This window comes from Bos grunniens, chromosome 6 (genome assembly GCF_055505025.1).
Source record: "Bos grunniens cultivar Pamir isolate PY7600 chromosome 6, Bosgru_T2T1.0, whole genome shotgun sequence".
NCBI lineage: Eukaryota > Metazoa > Chordata > Mammalia > Artiodactyla > Bovidae > Bos > Bos grunniens.
In genome coordinates this window covers 47,376,183-47,394,187 of record NC_141170.1, presented here as the reverse complement: position 1 = coordinate 47,394,187, position 18,005 = coordinate 47,376,183, and the positions used below count along the sequence as shown (strand labels likewise).

The 18,005-nt window shown below is 41.6% G+C and overlaps 1 pseudogene; it reads left to right on the top strand.

Annotated features, from left to right (window-relative positions):
* Positions 1-7,204, top strand: part of LOC147370663 (mitochondrial-processing peptidase subunit beta-like) — a 73,376-nt pseudogene extending 66,172 nt beyond the window's left edge.
* Positions 7,205-18,005: the final 10,801 nt, after the last annotated feature.

Genomic DNA, 18,005 nt, shown 5'->3' with positions numbered 1-18,005 from the left:
ATGCCCAGGTGATACTCGGATCAATTAAATGCAATTATTTAGGGACAGAGATTGCCTTAAACCTTCCCCAGGTGATTTTACTAGATAGCTACCACCTCAGTGCAGTGTAGAAGGTATCCTTTAAAACCCTTCCTGTTTATCCTTCAAGCCTCAACACAAATGCCCCTCTCCAGGCCCACAGAGTCCTGACTCAAATTCACAATCAAAGTGACTGCCTTTCCTTAACTGTATTCATCCAGCTCTCACAGATCCTTTCATCCAGTTTGTCTCCCCTGCAACATGGTGCCCGGATTGGGTCCCAAGCTTATGCCTGACTCATCTTTGTATCTAAGTGTATAATAAAAATTTACAGAATGCCCTTTGCTCAGAAGGCTTTTCTTCCCCAAACCATCCACATCTCAGAAATTTACTCTGATCCAGCTCCAACTCCTACTGAGGGTGATGAACAGTCTCCCCAGGATCCGTTCTACCAAGGACAAAAAGGGCACTCTTGTGAGGAACGGCAAAATCCTGACCAGTGAAAACAACAGTCGTCAAATGCAGTGAGACTGAGGCATCCCTCCCCGAATGGCCGAGCTTCCTCTCCCACACATTCCCCGCCAGTCATCTCCTCCAGGTTTTCAGATTTCTGACAAGGCAGTGTGGTCCAGTGGCAAGAACCCTGGACAGGAAGTGGGGAAGAACGGCCTTCCTGTCCTGATCATGACCGTTAGTGTATCCTGCTGTAGGGCCTCACTTTTCCGTTTTATTAGCTAGGAATGACAGCGTTCCAAACTCAATTGTCACCCTGTGCCCCTTTCCCCTTGGGGATTATATAAGAACGCTTATATATGAAAACAAGCTTTGTTCAGGTCCTTGAGCTTTTCTGAGGACTGTGTTGTATAAATATGAGATACCTTTTGTTATTGTTTGTAGCCCAGGGGATTTGCGGAAAGAAGTTGAGAGCCAGCGATGCTCATTTTTATAGGCAGAAAATAGCTGCTGGAAAAACAATCTGGGGGCAGAGCACAGTGTTCTTATCGAGCAGACAGAATTATCTTTCCCAGGCAGCCACGAACACAAAACACCTGGTGTACACGTTTCCTGCCCCTTCACATATTTTAAAGAAAGAGACCTTTACCCTGATCTGTCAAGCAGTGATCTTCATGAACTTCTGTCCACAGACCTCGACAGCTATCTTGGCCTGCCGCTGTGGAGTTAAATGGTAAACATAGCTGATCATCACTCGTAGGGCATCTTCTCCACATGTCACTCAGATCTTATCAGGTCCACACATGCATTTCTTCTTCCTAAAAATACAGGCCTTGGATGGGCTAAGAGTCAGGGGCATCCTGACATATCCACCAAACACCGAGTTGGGTGCTGTTGAGAAGATGGGAAACTTGAAGACTTGATCCTGACCCAGCCATAGATTAAAATCTTTGGAGAGAAAACAAAATAAATCCACTAAAAACATTTAGAGAACTGTACAAATCTATTTATAAGATTCACTCCCTACATTAAAGACTCAGGTGTTTAAAGACAGTAGAAATCAGTGTGGGAAAGCTCCATGGAGGATGGGGATGCAGTATACACAGAAGGTGCTTGATGGTATCAGTTAAGTGAATGAAGGAAAATGGAAACGGGATTTGAAGGACAAAAAGCATTTGAAATGATTCGAATGTTGTAGCGTTTAATATTGTCCTGGAGGTCTCTGAAATGGTAGTGCTGTGTACTAAGTCACTTCAGTAGTGTCTGACTCTTTGCAAGCCAATGGACTGTAACCTGCCAGACTCCTCTGTCCATGGGATTCTCCAGGCAAGAATACTGGAATGGGTTACCATGCTCTCCTCCAGGGGATCTTCCTGACCCAGGGATCTAACCTGCGTCTCTTACATTTCCTACAATGGCAGGCAGGTTCTTTACCACAAGCATCACCTGGGAAGTCCTTGAAATGATGGAGGAAGGAGGAAATAGCTGTGTTGGGAAAGCCAGAGCTTAAGGATTGACTTTGGAGGGAAGCAGGCTGACCTGGGTATGCCACTCACCAACTGTGTGATTCTGAGCAAGTCAGCAAGACTTCCTGATTCTCAGCAAGTCTTAGAGCACTCTAAGCTCTACTTCCCTGGTCCATTATAAGTCAGCACTCACAATACCTCAATCATAATTTTGGAGAAGAATTAAATAGATTAGTGAAGGCAAAGTTCTTAACCCAATGCCAGCCATATAGTAACTATTCAGTGTTTATATATTATTATTGTTTCTATTAGTACTAGCAAAAATATAAACCAAGGCAGGAATTGCTCAGTCTGAAAATAGGTTTTCTCCATAATAAAATAATTAAAATACTTGATATTAAGTCATATTTATGTATAATAAATTTGAGCAGCCAGAACCTGCCCATTGCATCATTGTGAGGGAAAGAAAATGTCTATTTATACCTCTCTCAAGCTCTGATTTCCTGCTTCTTTCCCCATCCCTACTACCCCTGTATCCCCATGGTCCCACTGAGCACCCAAAATCTCTCCTCTTTGCCCTCTCGTCCCCCCAGTCCCCACCTTCTTCCCCAACCTGGTGAGAGACTGGTGAGTCCTAAGGATGGATCTACAACTGTAACCTTTCAGGCAATGATGACAGACTAAGGGGTCTGGGGACCAAGATTCTCTTAAATACTTTTTGATCCTATCAAGTCATATATGGACAGCTAATCACCTCGAACACAAGAAGCTCTGAGCAGGAGAATTTCAAGTTCCTTTATAGATCAAATTTTCAAGAGTGAAAACTTAAGAATTCTTTCAGGCAGAGACATAGATTCGACCACCAGTGTCATAGCTAAGCCATGACATCACAGATCATTAGGGCGTTGGTAGCTGCACACAGGGGCCTGCTGCAGGCCTCTGCTGGTCAAGCTGTGATCTCTCACACCTCTCCCTGCCCAGTGGTTGACAGTCGTGCTCCTACTGGAATGGTCTTGGCCTCACTCCTAGGTTCACAGGTCCGTCTTGACTTCAAATTATTCCGTCGATGAGTCATGTCCAGCTCTTTGTGACCCTATGGGCTGCAGCATGCCAGGTTTCCCTGTCCTTCACTATCTCCCGGAGCTTGCTCAAACTCACGTCCACTGTGTTGGTGATGCCATTCAACCATCTCATCCCAAACTTCTTAGCCTATCAGATAATGGTCTTTACATTCATCCCTTCCTTATTCTCCACCTTCTCCTTAACTCCTGCCATGATAAACTTCTCCCCAGTGCCCTGAAATACCACATCCTTTAGGTCATTGTTCTTTGATCTGAACACCTTCCCTAACCTTCACCTGGTCAACCCTTGCTCACTCTACCAGAAGCAGCTTCAGTATCATTTCCAAAGTAAAAACTATCATCTCTTCTCCAGCCTTTGGACACTACAATTCTTTGTTCTGGGTTGTTTAGACTCCAGAAGTTTGGTATATAGTAATATGTTCAAGAACTATTTCTTGAATGAGTTCAGACTTCAATAATAGCATTTGTTATGATGTGTGGTAATTGTCCTACTTAACTTGGTTTATTCATCAGGCCATGAGTTTCTCAAAAGGATGAGGTGAAGGGAAATTGTGTCCTTTATATTTGTATTCTAGGATTCTAGGACGTGACTCATAAGGCTTTAAGTTGAATTCTGACAAATTAAAATTTTCTAATATTTTTTTAATTTTATTTTATTTTTTAACTTTACAGTATTTTATTGGTTTTGCCATATATCAACATGAATCTGCCACAGGTATACACGTGTTCTAATATGTTTTTTGCAAAACTAATATTTTTTTATTATTGTGAATTCTTTCTTTCATGATTAGCTTGCCCTTCTCTGTTAAATGTTGAGTTGAGGAAAAGGATAGGGAGATGTCTCCAAAATACAGCTCAGAATATGAACAGCAGGAAAGCAGGTGAAACTGTCTTAGGTTAGAGTCTCTGAAATTGAAGGCTGAGTCTCGTGCAAGTGCTCTCAGGGACACTTTGGAGGCAAAGTTAAGTGAGACGTGGCTTCTGCTGTGGTCCAGCCTTAGCCCAATGCCATGGGAAGCTCTGGGACAAGGGACAAGGATGGCCTCACAGAATTATCCCACCCAGAGGCAAAGGAGCTGGGATTTTATACCCTTGAATTTGTAGTTGGCTGCAACCACCCCTGGACACCTCCCAGGCATTTCTGGGTAGAGGAGCTCCTGTGGACAAAGAGCGAGTCTTCAGGGAAGGATCAAGCTGCAAGCCATTGGTCACCAGCTCACAGCAGCAAAGTGACAAGAGAGCTGGCCTGGGAAAGGACCTGGAAAGCACAACGAAAGCTTCTACCATACCCCTAAAACAAAAGATGATGAAAGGATTTACCCCTAGAAAGGATTATGCAAACCTTTATTTAAAGCCTATCTCCTCTTATTTCATTAACAAGTCTATCTGGACCAGTTGCTCACTTCTTAATAGATGAGAAATTGCAAGAGAGTAGGGAGTGCAGAGACTCTTAAAGGTAAGTGCACTTGTAGAACACAAAAAGAAGCAGGAATTCCAAACAGCCTAGCAGTCTGGAACTTTGTAGTATAGAGCCCTAGAGGGTTATAAATTCAAGTCTAAAAATATGGAGATTTACAGCGATACCCTAAGTCAATGAGAAAGGTTAGCAAACTGCATTTTGCATCCTATGTTTAAAAACACAGGATGTGGAGAAGGAAATGGCAACCCACTCCAGTATTCTTGCCTGGAGAACCCCAGGGACAGAGGAGCCTAGTGGGCTGCTGTCTATGGGGTCGCACAGAGTCAGACACGACTGAAACAACTTAGCAGCAGCAGCAGCCTGGACCCAGGTGATCTGTTGGATTGATGCCTTTTTGTTTTTATTTCTGCTGTCAAAACCAAGCAACACCAAATTAATGACAAAAACGGAAGAATGAAAGGTGATTCAACTCTTCTTGATTTTTTTTTCCTCCACTCGCCAAGAGAAAATGATGGTTAGAGAATTTTAATCTTACTTGACACCTTGCCTGGGTGTTAGTTATTCTTTTTTTTTTTAATATAAATTTATTTATTTTAATTGGAGGCTAATTACTTTACAATGTTATATTGGTTTTGCCATATATTGACATGAATCCACCACAGGTGTACATGTGTTCCCCGTCCTGAACCCGTTAGTTATTCTTAAATGCTCACTCTCCATGAGGAAGCCCCTAGGCCTTCCTCATCTTAGAAGGTAGCTCCAGCTGCCAGCCGAGTGCAAGGAAGCTGGTACAGCCATGACCTTCCTCCTCTGTGCACCCCCCAGCCAAGACTGTTTCTGCAGTGCTTTCAGCTGGGGTGGGAGCCCGCTGCTCCCCGCACGCTTGCCTCCCCACTCTCCCCACATCTCCAAGTGCTCTTGCCACCTATGGCTGATATGTCACAGAAGAAAGCGATGCACTGACTGGGACACAACTGGAAAACATGTGACAAAGAAAGCAGAAAGGACTTGGACTACATGAGGTCAGAATTTTACACCTGTTTGTACAACTTAGGTCTTGGTGGGAAAAGCAGAAAATTAAAAAAAAAATGCTTCAAGAAGCTTAAAATAAATAAATAAAAACACAGGATGATGTGCCAAGTAGCTTTAAAATATTTTGTTCAAAATTTGGAAGCTTATAGAATACAAATAATTACATAGTCATTTTATTTTTGCGGATTATCTCCTTTGCTGCCAGTCCTTCAATAAGTGAGGTGTCACTGAACTACGCCTCGGAAAAAATCTGACCTCCAGGAGCCTGTTGAAACTCCTTGGAAAGTAGCATAACTTCAGACTTGTTTGAACGTTCTGATGGTTCTGATGCCACCTGGCACATGTGATTACATAATCAGAGCTGATAGAAACCTCCAATCACCACATACACACAATCTGGCATAGAGCGAGTTCTAGCTTGGCATCAGACATGTGGGGTTCAAGTTCCTCCACTGTCATTACATCTGTGTAATCCTAAACAAGTCATTTGTCTTCTCTGAATCTCAGTGTCTTTGTCTGTAAAGGGGGCATAATCATATTTATCATATTAAGACTTGTTATGTCACATATTACACCAGTGTATTATATGTACTATGTTACTATATTTATTATATTAACAATATTTTTTCATCATGTCTCAGCAGCCTGCTATGCAACACAAATGAGATAATGAGAAATTGTTCATAAGAGGTGTGAAATAATTAAAATGAAAGAGTATTTGGAAAAGTAAACACTTTCATTCCTTTATTCTTTCTGATGCAATTTTTGACAGTTTACATAAACCTATAAAACTGATGCAGTAGACATGAATGCCATCTCCCATAGATTTACTCTGCCCAAGTGCTCTACCGCCTGTCTTCCTAGGCTGCCCTCCTGGTGGCCAGCCTGTCCCCACATTTCTTGCTCTGGTTTCAGAATGAATGCCTTTGGAGAATGGGCTTTCTCAGGAAGAACATTGCACAATCAGAAAAGGCTGATCTGCCAAGTCTGTAACATTTTTTTTCCTGGAGCCTTTTCAGGAATGTGTCACAGGAGGTGGGGGAGATGGGCCATGGAACAGAGAGTACTAGGCACCAGCCACCAGGTAATAAAATGTCCGAGCATTCCTTTTCAGAATCTAATGAAGACATCAATCTTCATTAAGTCAAAGGGTCTGGGGTCCACAGCAGTGAGATTCACTAAAGCTGCTTCAAAAAGCAGGAGGAACAATGACCAAAATGCAGGCCAGAAAGCAGGAGGCAGTGAATTCTAGAACTCGATGATGTCTTTTTTCAACAAGGGTTGAATTTGCCAATAGCTATAGCAATTTTCACTAAATATGAGCTTAGTGTTGTGCCGGAGTTGGCTTGCCCCAAGAGAGCCAGTTTCTCAAGGTTCTTCCCAACCCCATGCTCAGTGATATCATATCGGTAGCTTGTCACTGACCAAGGTGGCAGTATTTACACCATGGAAACCAGCAGGTGCCATCAATAGGGTCCCTCACACCCCACCCAGAGAGCCAGCCTACCAGTACATCACTGCTTAAGTTTGTCTCCAAATGTCAACAAGATGTGTGGAATCCTGAAATAGCTTTCAGAAGAGCAGTGCTGTTCTTGAATTTCCGTGTGAACCACTGAGGGGAAAAGGTCTGTGTATATAAATATCAGAATTTTTTTGCTTTCGGATTCCGAATCACCTTCCTCATATAACCTCTCTTTTCCTTCAGGCTGAACATGGAGAATGGCTACTACTGAACTGAGAAAAACCTGAGTCACTGCAACATCCTTGGCATTGTCCATTTGATTGTTTTTTCCCACAAGTGTTTCCCAGGCTTTAGCTTCTGCTAGTACAGAGGACCCCCTACGGACAGCAATTATCCCATGGGGAGTACACTCTCATTACCGGATCCTGCAGAAAAAGGAGGGGCAAGATGCTGCTCTCTGCTTGGAGGAAGTTTGTGAAACAGATTGGATCCAACTGAAAGTGTCCAACCCTAGTGGTGTGCTGTGCTTAGTCGCTCAGTCGTGTCTGACTCCTTATGACTCCATGAACCGTAGCCCATCAGGTTCCTCTGTCCATGGCAGTTCTCTGGGCAAGAATACTGGAATGGGTTGCCATGCCTCCTCCAGGGGATCTTCCCAACCCAGGGATTAAACCCAGGTCTCCCAAATTGCAGGCAGATTCTTTACCATCTGAGCCACCAGGGAAGTCCTAGAATACTGGAGTGGGTAGCCTATACCTTCTCCAGGGGAATTTCCCAACCCAGGAATCAACCGGGGTCTCCTGCATTGCAGGCGGATTCTTTACCAGCTAGGCTACCAGTGAAGCCTGGCCAACCTTAGTTGGAGAACATAATTTTCTTTTTCTTTTCTTTTTTTTTGGTCACATGACCTGGCTTGTAGAATCTTAGTTCCCAAACCAGAAATTGAACCTGTGCCCTCAGCAGTGAAAATGCAGAGCCCTAACCACTGGACCATAGGGAATTCTCCCTTCTTTCTTTCCATACCAAACGGTAGGACTAATGGAGAATTAAGGGGAATAAAAATACAAACATGCACAATATCCACTTCCACAGACCTGTCTCTCTGACATCTTTGTGGCTGTAGCTGGTGATCTGCATCACTGTTCCTCATAACTTACCTAGAGGTTGAAAGGAAAAGGGGTGGGGAAAAATGAGCATTTCTAGAGCACTAACTGGCTATCAGGTACTACAGTGTCTTAACCTAGTTGCCACAGCAACTGTGCAAGAAAGGTACTATTACTTCCATTTTTTCAGAGAAGGAAAGATAAGAATTACCTAATGTTATCAAGGCACAGAAGCAGGAATTTGAATATTGGTCTCTGACTTCAGATTTTGGGCTCTTTTCACCATTTCTACTACTTTATTGACCCATGGGAAAAACAAAGCCCAACTGCGGAGCTAGTTCTGGAGACTTGGTGCGGGCTGTCTGCCTCCCCGGGGCTGGCCTTCCACAAGGATACACGCTGAATTGCCCAGTGGGAGAAAGCCAGCAGCCTTTCAGGTACAGGGAGTGCAGTTTCTCATTGCAGCTGCAGTTTTGAGACAAACCCCAAGTCTTTGCTGTCATGTTCACTAAAGATGTAAAGCAGGACAAGAGCATGGGAATCAAAGACAATCCTGGGCAAAGTTTTGAAGAATTTTTTGTTTTCAAGCTGTTCTGTCCTATAGCCTAAGTAGCCAACTCCTCCCAATTTAGCCTCAAATTATCACCTATGTTCTTCAAAGAAAGAAAGAGAAGAATGTTCTTTCCAGTAATTTTACACTAGGAGAAATACATGATGGTCTTACCTACAGACTTCACATCAGCAATTGTTCATCATTTCGTGTCATATCCTAGGCTAAGGAATGTGACACACTCCCTTTGGTTTCCTGGGATACACCCTAACAAAGGACTTGTCTTTCCAGGTTTCAGTGATAAAGATGTTATGGATATTCATAACTTAAATTCATAGAGTATGCCAACTCACAACTCAGTGAAGTTAGTAGGTTTTTTTTTAGATTTTAGTTGAAGTGGTGAAGAGATATTGTATTGATTTATGCTTGCTACACCTTTACACATTCAAAGATAATCATTTATGCTTCCTCTAAATCTTCTTTTTGCCTGGGCAATGACTTCTTTAATAGACTTTTTATATTTTTTATTATGTAAATAATAGATATTCAAAGGTCAAATAATAAAAATTCTAATGTAAAATGATATAAAATAAGGTGTTGGTTTAATTATTAAAGTGAACACTTTAACAAGAAATTATACCTTGGGAATTTAATCTTGGCACCCCAATTATTAATATAAAATTTTATATACAATTTTATATAAAGTATTTAAAAATTTTTTATTGTGATATCCTAAAGTCTGGACTTCCCTGGTGACTCAAATGGTAAAAAATCTGCCTACAATGCAGGAGATGTGGGTTCAATCCCTGGGTCGGGAAGAGTCCCTGGAGAAGGAAACGGTTACCCACTCCAATATTCCTGACTGGAAAATTCTGAGGACAGAGAAGCCTGGTGGGCTACAGTTTATGGGGTCACAAGGAGTCAGACACGGCTGAGCAACTAACAATTTTTCACAAAGTCTAGCAAGAAAAGAAAGAGAGAGAGAGAGAATGTGTACATGTATTATGTTATGAATATGCTGTTGAGGAGAAGGAAATGGCAACCCACTCCAGTATTCTTGCCCGGAGAATCCCGTGGACAGAGGAGCCTGGTGGGCTGCTGTCCAAAGGATCGGACACAGTTAGACACGACTGAAGCGACTTAGCATGCATGCATGCACTGGAGAAGGAAATGGCAACCCACTCCAGTATTCTTGCCTGGAGAATCTCAGGGACAGAGGAGCCTGGTGGGCTGCCATCTATGGGGTCACACAGAGTCGGACACAACTGAAATGACTTAGCAGCAGCAGCACGCTCAGTTGAAAGTGTCTTTATGATCTGCAGATGGAAATGTATGCAGTGGATATTCAGGTTTGGAACTTAGGAAGTTTTGGGCTATAAGTATAGTTTTGAAATTTATCAGTATATAGATTGCAATTCAGAGAAGGCAATGGCACCCCACTCCAGTACTCCTGCCTGGAAAATCCCACGGACAGAGGAGCCTGGTAGGCTGCAGTACATGGAATCGCTGAGAGTCGGACACGACTGAGCGACTTCACTTTAACTTTTCACTTTCATGCATTGGAGAAGGAAATGGCAACTCACTCCAGTGTTCTTGCCTGGAGAATCCCAGGGACGGGGGAGCCTGGTGGGCTGCCGTCTATGGGGTCACACAGAGTCAGACACGACTGAAGTGACTTAGCAGCAGCAGATAGCAATTGGAGCCATAAGAATGGAAAAGATCATCCAGTAAAAGTACATAGAGTAAGAAGAGGATAAAGTCTAGAACTGAACCCAGAAAATCCTCTACATTTGAAACCTACATTCAGATGTCTAAAGCCATCCAAATACTTCCACCATCTCCAGGCTGACTCCAATGGGATTCTGTCTTCTTTTACCTGTCAGGTAAATTTTAAACCAGAAAAGAAGCTTCACTGACATTTCAGATCATGTTGGATTTTTTTCCACACCAATTTGAAAGCTGCATTGTGGGAGAATTGACATTTTAAGAAATGGCACGGGAGAACTCACATTTGAAGTCAGGATGTAGGAGCAGTCAACAGATACAAACCCAAAGATGACTCAGTTATTAGAATTATCATAGCAGGACTTTTAATCAACTATTGTAATATGTTAAATAAATTGTATTAAAATATGGATATAATAGGTAAAGAGATGAAGTATTTTAGGAGAACAATTTAAACAATAAAAAATTGAAAATATAAAACTGAAAAATATAGTATCTATGACACTGGTGCTTAAGAATAGCATTTAAATACTGTGGAGGAAAGGATCAGTGAATGGGAAGAAAGCACAATAGCAATTACTGAAATAGGAGGAAAGAGAGAAAAAGATAGAAAAATGAATAGATTATCAATAAGCATGGAATAAAATCAAGTTTCTAATGTACATGCAACCTTTTTAAACAGTCACTCCCCATTCTTTCCTCTCCTCACCCCCTGGAAACTGTGCCTTCTTTATTTTTTATTTTGTTATTTTTTGGCCACACTAAATGGCATGTGGAACTTCCCTAACCAGGGATTGAACCTGAGTCCTCTGCAGTGGAAGCATGGAGTCTTAACCACTGGACCAGCAGGGAAGTCCATATCCATGTAATTTGAGTATGAGGGGGAGACAAATAAGCAGGCAGAAAAAATACTTTAAGAAATAATAACTGAAACTCTCCAAATCTGATGGAAACATGAACCCATGAATCCAAGATATTCAACAGGCCCCATGCAAGATAAATATAGAGAAAACTCCTCCTAAATATATGATGCCCAAACTGGTGAAACATAAACAGAAAGAGAACATTTTAAAAGCAACCAGAAAAATAAGATATACATACCAGGAACAATGATATGAATGATAGCTGATTTCTCATCAGAAACTATACAAGACAAAAAACATCTTAGAAGACAATGCAATATCATCTTAAAAGGAAATAAAACTGTCACCATTGAATTCTATATCCAACTAAAATATTCTTCAAAAACGAAGGTAAAGTAGGGACATTTTCAGATGAAAGAGGGCGGACAGAATTTGTTGCAAGTAAATTTATACTATTCAATACATTATATGCTAAAGAAAAAAATCTCAGACTAAAAAGAAATTTATCAGATAGCAACTTGGATATACAGAAAGTAAAAAATGATGAGGAAAGGTAATGAGCTCCCAGTTTCCTGTCCAACATGTAAGAAACTTTAAGAAGTCACTACTCTGTCCTAACAGTGAAAAGCTGAACAAACTGGAAAATCAACAATTCTCAGACTTCTCTGTCGGAGAAATGAGGTCAGAGGTCAAACTGTTGCCCTTCAAATTGAAGAAACAAGTGAATACAGAGAGCCACAACTTATTGCAGCAGAAACTTACAAGTAGACACTTCTGTGGGAACCACTGCCTGGGCAGAAAAACCTCAACTGTAATTGACAAATTGCTGCAGGCTGAGTGTGGACAACTCCAAGAATTCTCAATGAATGGTAAAATTTGAAACTAAAAATGCCTACAAGGCAAGAAAGGCATCTATTTGGTTTTTAAGACAAAATAACTCAAAGAAGCACAGAAAGCCAGTTATTGAAAAAATCCCCCAACAAATTTTAACCACAGTCCCTGTCTTCAGCTTGGACTAGAAAACAGTAAACTACAGACAAAGCAAAACCTGCTCTTTTGAAGAAATCTTATTTAAAGAACAGAAAAGAGGAAAATAAAATAGTCTTTGAAATGTGGCAGCTGGTTTTTAGAGAGCCCTGGAAGCTTGCCTTAATCATTCTGGTGAAATGGAATACATGTGGTCATTGGAAGATGGCCGTATTGTTTCTTGTCAGTAATGATCTTCATATGAAGGGAGGATGCTGGCCTGGGCACCATTTGATGTCACTTAGGCAATCTGAGATATCAAGGTCAAGGAGCCTCAAGTCTTCCATTCCATATCTTCACTGAATCTCCCCCATATAAGTTTCTTGTTACTGGATGATGAGTGAATGATGGACTCATCATGGACTGATGGACCCAGCATGGTTGGGCAGCTCTCACAAAATATTCCTGTTTCTGAAATCCTGCACAAACATAAACATGTTGACTGAGCCAGCTGCTGTTATGCTTCCATCAGGTGATCAAGACCATCTCAGAAGATTCTTTTGAAAGTGGTGCCCATTTTCTTCAAATACCTGATTATTTACTTATCACCCTCCAAGATTAAATGTTTGTAAATCTAACAAAATATATACAAGATCTACATAAGGAAAACTACAAAAGTCTGATTAAATCAAAGAACTGAATAAATGGAGAGATATTCTGTATTCATTAATAGGAAAACAGCATTATCAAGATGTCAATTCTTCCCAGCTTGATCTACAGACTCAGTGCAATCCCAATCAAAATCCTAGCACATTACTTAATAGATATCGGCAGACAAACTGATTCTAAAGTTTACATAGAGAGGTAGAAGAACTAGAATAGCCAATACAATACTAAAAGAGAAGAAAAAAGTTGGAGGATTGATACTACACAGCTTTAAGACTTACAACAGTAATCTTGTGTAATGTTGACAAAAGAAAATACATAAAAGGATTCAACTGAGAGCCTAGAAATAGCTTTCCACAGATATAGTCAACTGTTCTTTAACAGAGGAGAAAAAGCCATCAGTACAGTCAGTTCAGTTAAGTCGCTCAGTCATGTCCGACTCTTTGCAACCCCATGAATCGCAGCACGCCAGGCCTCCCTGTCCATCACCAACTCCCAGAGTTCACTCAAACTCACATCGATAGAGTCAGTGATGTGATCCAGCCATCTCATCCTCTGTCATCCCCTTCTCCTCCTGCCCCTGATCCCTCCCAGCATCAGGGACTTCTCCAATGAGTCAACACTTCCCATGAGGTGGCCAAAGTATTGGAGTTTCAGCTTCAGTATCAGTCCTTCCAATGAACACCCAGGACTGATCTCCTTTAGGATGGACTGGTTGGATCTCCTTGCAGTCCAAGGGACTCTCAAGAGTCTTCTCCAGCACCACAGTTCAAAAGCATCAATTCTTCGGCGTTCAGCTTTCTTCACAGTCCAACTCTCACATCCATACATGACTACTGGAAAAACCATAGCCTTGACTAGACAGACCTTTGTTGGCAAAGTAATGTCTCTGCTTTTGAATACGCTATCTAAGTTGATCATAACTTTCCTTCCAAGGAGTAACCATCTTTTAATTTCATGGCTGCAATCACCATCTGCAGTGATTTTGGAGCCCCAAAAAGATAGTGTGACACTGCTTCCACTGTTTCGCCTTCTATTTCCCATGAAGTGATGGGACAAGATGCCATGATCTTACTTTTCTGAATGTTGAGCTTTAAGCCGACTTTTTCACTCTCCACTTTCACTTTCATCAAGAGGCTTTTGAGTTCCTCTTCACTTTCTGCCATAAGGGTGGTGTCATCTGCATATCTGAGGTTATTGATATTTCTCCTGGCAATCTTGATGCCAGCTTGTGCTTCCTCCAGCCCAGCATTTCTCATGATGTGCTTGGCATATAAGTTAAATAAGCAGGGTGACAATATACAGCCTTGACGTACTCCTTTTCCTATTTGGAACCAGTCTGTTGTTCCATGTCCAGTTCTAACTGTTGCTTCCTGACCTGCATATAGGTTTCTCAAGAGGCAGGTCAGGAGGTCTGGTATTCCCATCTCTTTCAGAATTTTCCACAGTTGATTGTGATCCACACAGTCAAAGGCTTTGGCATAGTCAATAAAGCAGAAATAGATGTTTTTCTGGAACTCTCTTGCTTTTTCTATGATCCAGCAGATGTTGGCAATGTGATCTCTGGTTCCTCTGCCTTTTCTAAAACCAGCTTGAACATCAGGAAGTTCACAGTTCACATATAGCTGAAGCCCGGCTTGGAGAACTTTGAGCATTACTAGTGTGTGAGATGAGTGCAATTGTGTGGTAGTTTGAGCATTCTTTGGCATTGCCTTTCTTTGGGATTGGAATGAAAACTGACCTTTTCCAGTCCTGTGGCCACTGCTGAGTTTTCCAAATTTGCTGGCATATTGAGTGCAGCACTTTCACAGCATCATCGTTCAGGATTTGGAATAGCTCCACTGGAATTCCATCACCTCCACTAGCTTTGTTCGTAGTAATGCTTTCTAAGCCCACTTGACTTCACATTCCAGGATGTCTGGCTCTAGGTGAGTGATCATAGAACCGTTCAATTTTAGCTTTTTCAGTGCTACTGGTTGGGGCATAGGGTTGGATCACCGTGATATTGAAGGGTTTGCCCTGGAAATGAACAGAAATGGTTCTGTCGTTTTTAAGATTGCATCCAAGTACTGCATTTCAGACTTTTTTTGACCATGATGGCTACTCCATTTCTTTTAAGGGATTCCTGCCCGCAGTAGTAGATATAATGGTCATCTGAGTTAAATTCACCCATTCCAGTCCATTTTAGTTTGCTGATTTCTAGAATGTCGATGTTCACTCTTGCCATCTCCTGTTTGACCACTTCCAATTTGCCTCGATTCATGGAACTAACATTCCAGGTTCCTATGCAACATTGCTCTTTACAGCACTGGACCTTGCTTCTATCACCAGTTACATCCACAACTGGGTATTGTTCCTGCTTTGGCTCTATCCCTTCATTCTTTCTGGAGTTATTTCTCCACTGATCTGCAGTAGCATATTGGGCACCTACTGACCTGGGGAGTTCCTCTTTCAGTGTCCTATAATTTTGCCTTTTCATACTGTTCATGGGGTTCTCAAGGCAAGAATACTGAAGTGGTTTGCCATTCCCTTCTCCAGTGGACCACTTTCAATACAATGCAGCAAAGATAGTCTTTTCACGAAATGGTATGGGAACAACTGGACATCCACATGCAAAAAAAATAAAGCTACACACAGACATTATACCCTTCACAAAAATTATTTCCAAAAGGTCACAGACCTAAGTGTAAGATGCAAAACTCTAAAACTCCTAGATTCTAACATAGGAGAAAATTGAGATTACCCTGAGTATAGAAATGACTTTTTACATATAACTCAGAGTCATGATCCACAAAAGAAACTGATACTCTGGCTTCATTAAAATTATAAACTTCTTCTCTGTGAAAGACAATATTAAGAGCATGAGAAGACAGTCCACAGACTGAGAGAAAATATTTGCAAAAGATACAACTGATAAAAGACTGTTATTCAATATATACAAAGAGCTCTTGAAACTTAACAATAAGGAAAAAATGATTAAAAAATGGATCAACTACCTCACCAAAAATGATGTACAAATAAGGTGGCAAATAAGCATAAGAAAAGATGCTCCATAGACTATGTCATCAGGGAGATGCAAATTAAAACATCAGTAAGGTATGGATCACAATAAACTGTGGAAAATTCTGAAAGAGATGGGAATACCAGACCACCTGACCTGCCTCTTGAGAAACCTATATGCAGATCAGGAAGCAACAGTTAGAATTGGACATGGAACAACAGACTGATTCCAAATAGGAAAAGGAGTACATCAAGGCTGTATATTGTCACCCTGCTTATTTTACTTATATGCAGAGTACATCATGAGAAACGCTGGGCTGGAAGAAGCACAAGCTGGAATCAAGATTGCCAGGAGAAATATCAATAATCTCAGATGTGCAGATGACACCACCCTTAGGGCAGAAAGTGAAGAGGAACTAAAGCGCCTCTTGATGAAAGTGAAAGAGGAGAGTGAAAAAGTTGGCTTCAAGCTCAACATTCAGAAAAGTAAGATCATGGCATCTGGTCTCATCACTTCATGGGAAATAGATGGGGAAACAGTGTCAAACTTTATTTTTTGGGCTCCAAAATCACTGCAGGTGATTGCAGCCATGAAATTAAAAGACGCTTACTCCTTGGAAGGAAAGTTATGACCAACCTAGATAGCATATTCAAAAGCAGAGACATTACTTTGCCAACAAAGGTTCGTCTAGTCAAGGCTATGGTTTTTCCAGTGGTCATGTATGGATGTGAGAGTTAGACTGTGAAGAAAGCTGAGCACCAAAGAATTGATGCTTTTGAACTGTGGTGCTGGAGAAGACTCTTGAGAGTCCTTTGGACTGCAAGGAGATCCAACCAGTCCATTCTGAAGGAGATCAGTCCTGGGTGTTCACTGGAAGGACTGATGCTGAAGCTGAAACTCCAATACTTTGGCCACATGATGCGAAGTGTTGACTCATTGGAAAAGTCCCTGATGCTGGGAAGGATTGGGGGCAGGAGGAGAAGGGGATGACAGAGGATGAGATGGCTGGATGGCATCACCGACTCGATGGACATGAGTTTGAGTAAACTCTGGGAGATGGTGATGGACAGGGAGGCCTGGTGTGCTGCAGTTCATGGGGTCGCAAAGAGTCGGACAACACTGAGCGACTAAAGTGAAGTGAAGTGAAGGTATTACCACAGCTATGAGAATGACCACAATCTGAAACACTGACACCACCAAATACTGGCAAGGGTGTGGAGTAACTGGAACTCATACACATTTCGTAGGAATTCAAAAATAGTGCAATCATTTTGGAAGATGGTTTGCCAGTGTTTCACAAAGGTAAACATACTCATAAAATCCAGCAATCATACTCCTTGGTATTTATCCAAAAGAGGTGAAAACTCTTGGCTCACAAAAACTTGCACACAGATGTTATATCTGTTTGAAATAACCTTATTCATCATTGCTTAAACTTGGAAACAACCAAGGTGTCCTTCAGTAGGCGTATGGACAGATAAACTATGGCACATCCAGGCAATGGAATATTATTCAGTACTAAGAAGAAATGAGCTACCAAACTGTGAAAGGACACGAGAGAACCTTGAATGTGTATTAGCAAGTGAAAATGTACATTACTAAGTGAAAGCCTGGGAAGACTACGTACTGTGTGGTTCCAACTCTACAACATTCTGGAAATAGCAAAACTGTGGTGACAGATCAGTGGTCGCCGGGAGGAGGACATAAAGGATGAAGAGGCAAAGCTCACAGGAATGTTAGGGCAGTTAGAATACTCTGTATGATATTATAATGATGAGTACACGTCATTATACCTTTGTCCAAACCCCTAGAATATACAATATCCAGAATGAACCCTGAAGACTTTGGGTGATTATGTGCCAATGTAGATTCATCCCTTGGTAAAAGATGAAACATTTGGTTGAATGATGTTGGTAGTGGGGAAGGCTATGCATGTGTAGGTGCAGAGGGTATGAGGGAAATCTCTGTACCTTCCTCTTAATTATGGTGTGAACCTAAAACTTCTCTAAAAAAATCAAGTCTGGGGTTTCCCTGGTGGTCCGGTAGTTAAGAATTTGCTACTAATGCAGGGAAAATGGCTTCAATCCCTGGTCCAGGAGGATCCCACAGGCTGCAAGGGAGCTAAGGCCATGCAGCCCAACTACTGAGCCCATAAGCTGCAACTACTGAAGCCTATGTGTCTTACAGCCTGTGCTCTA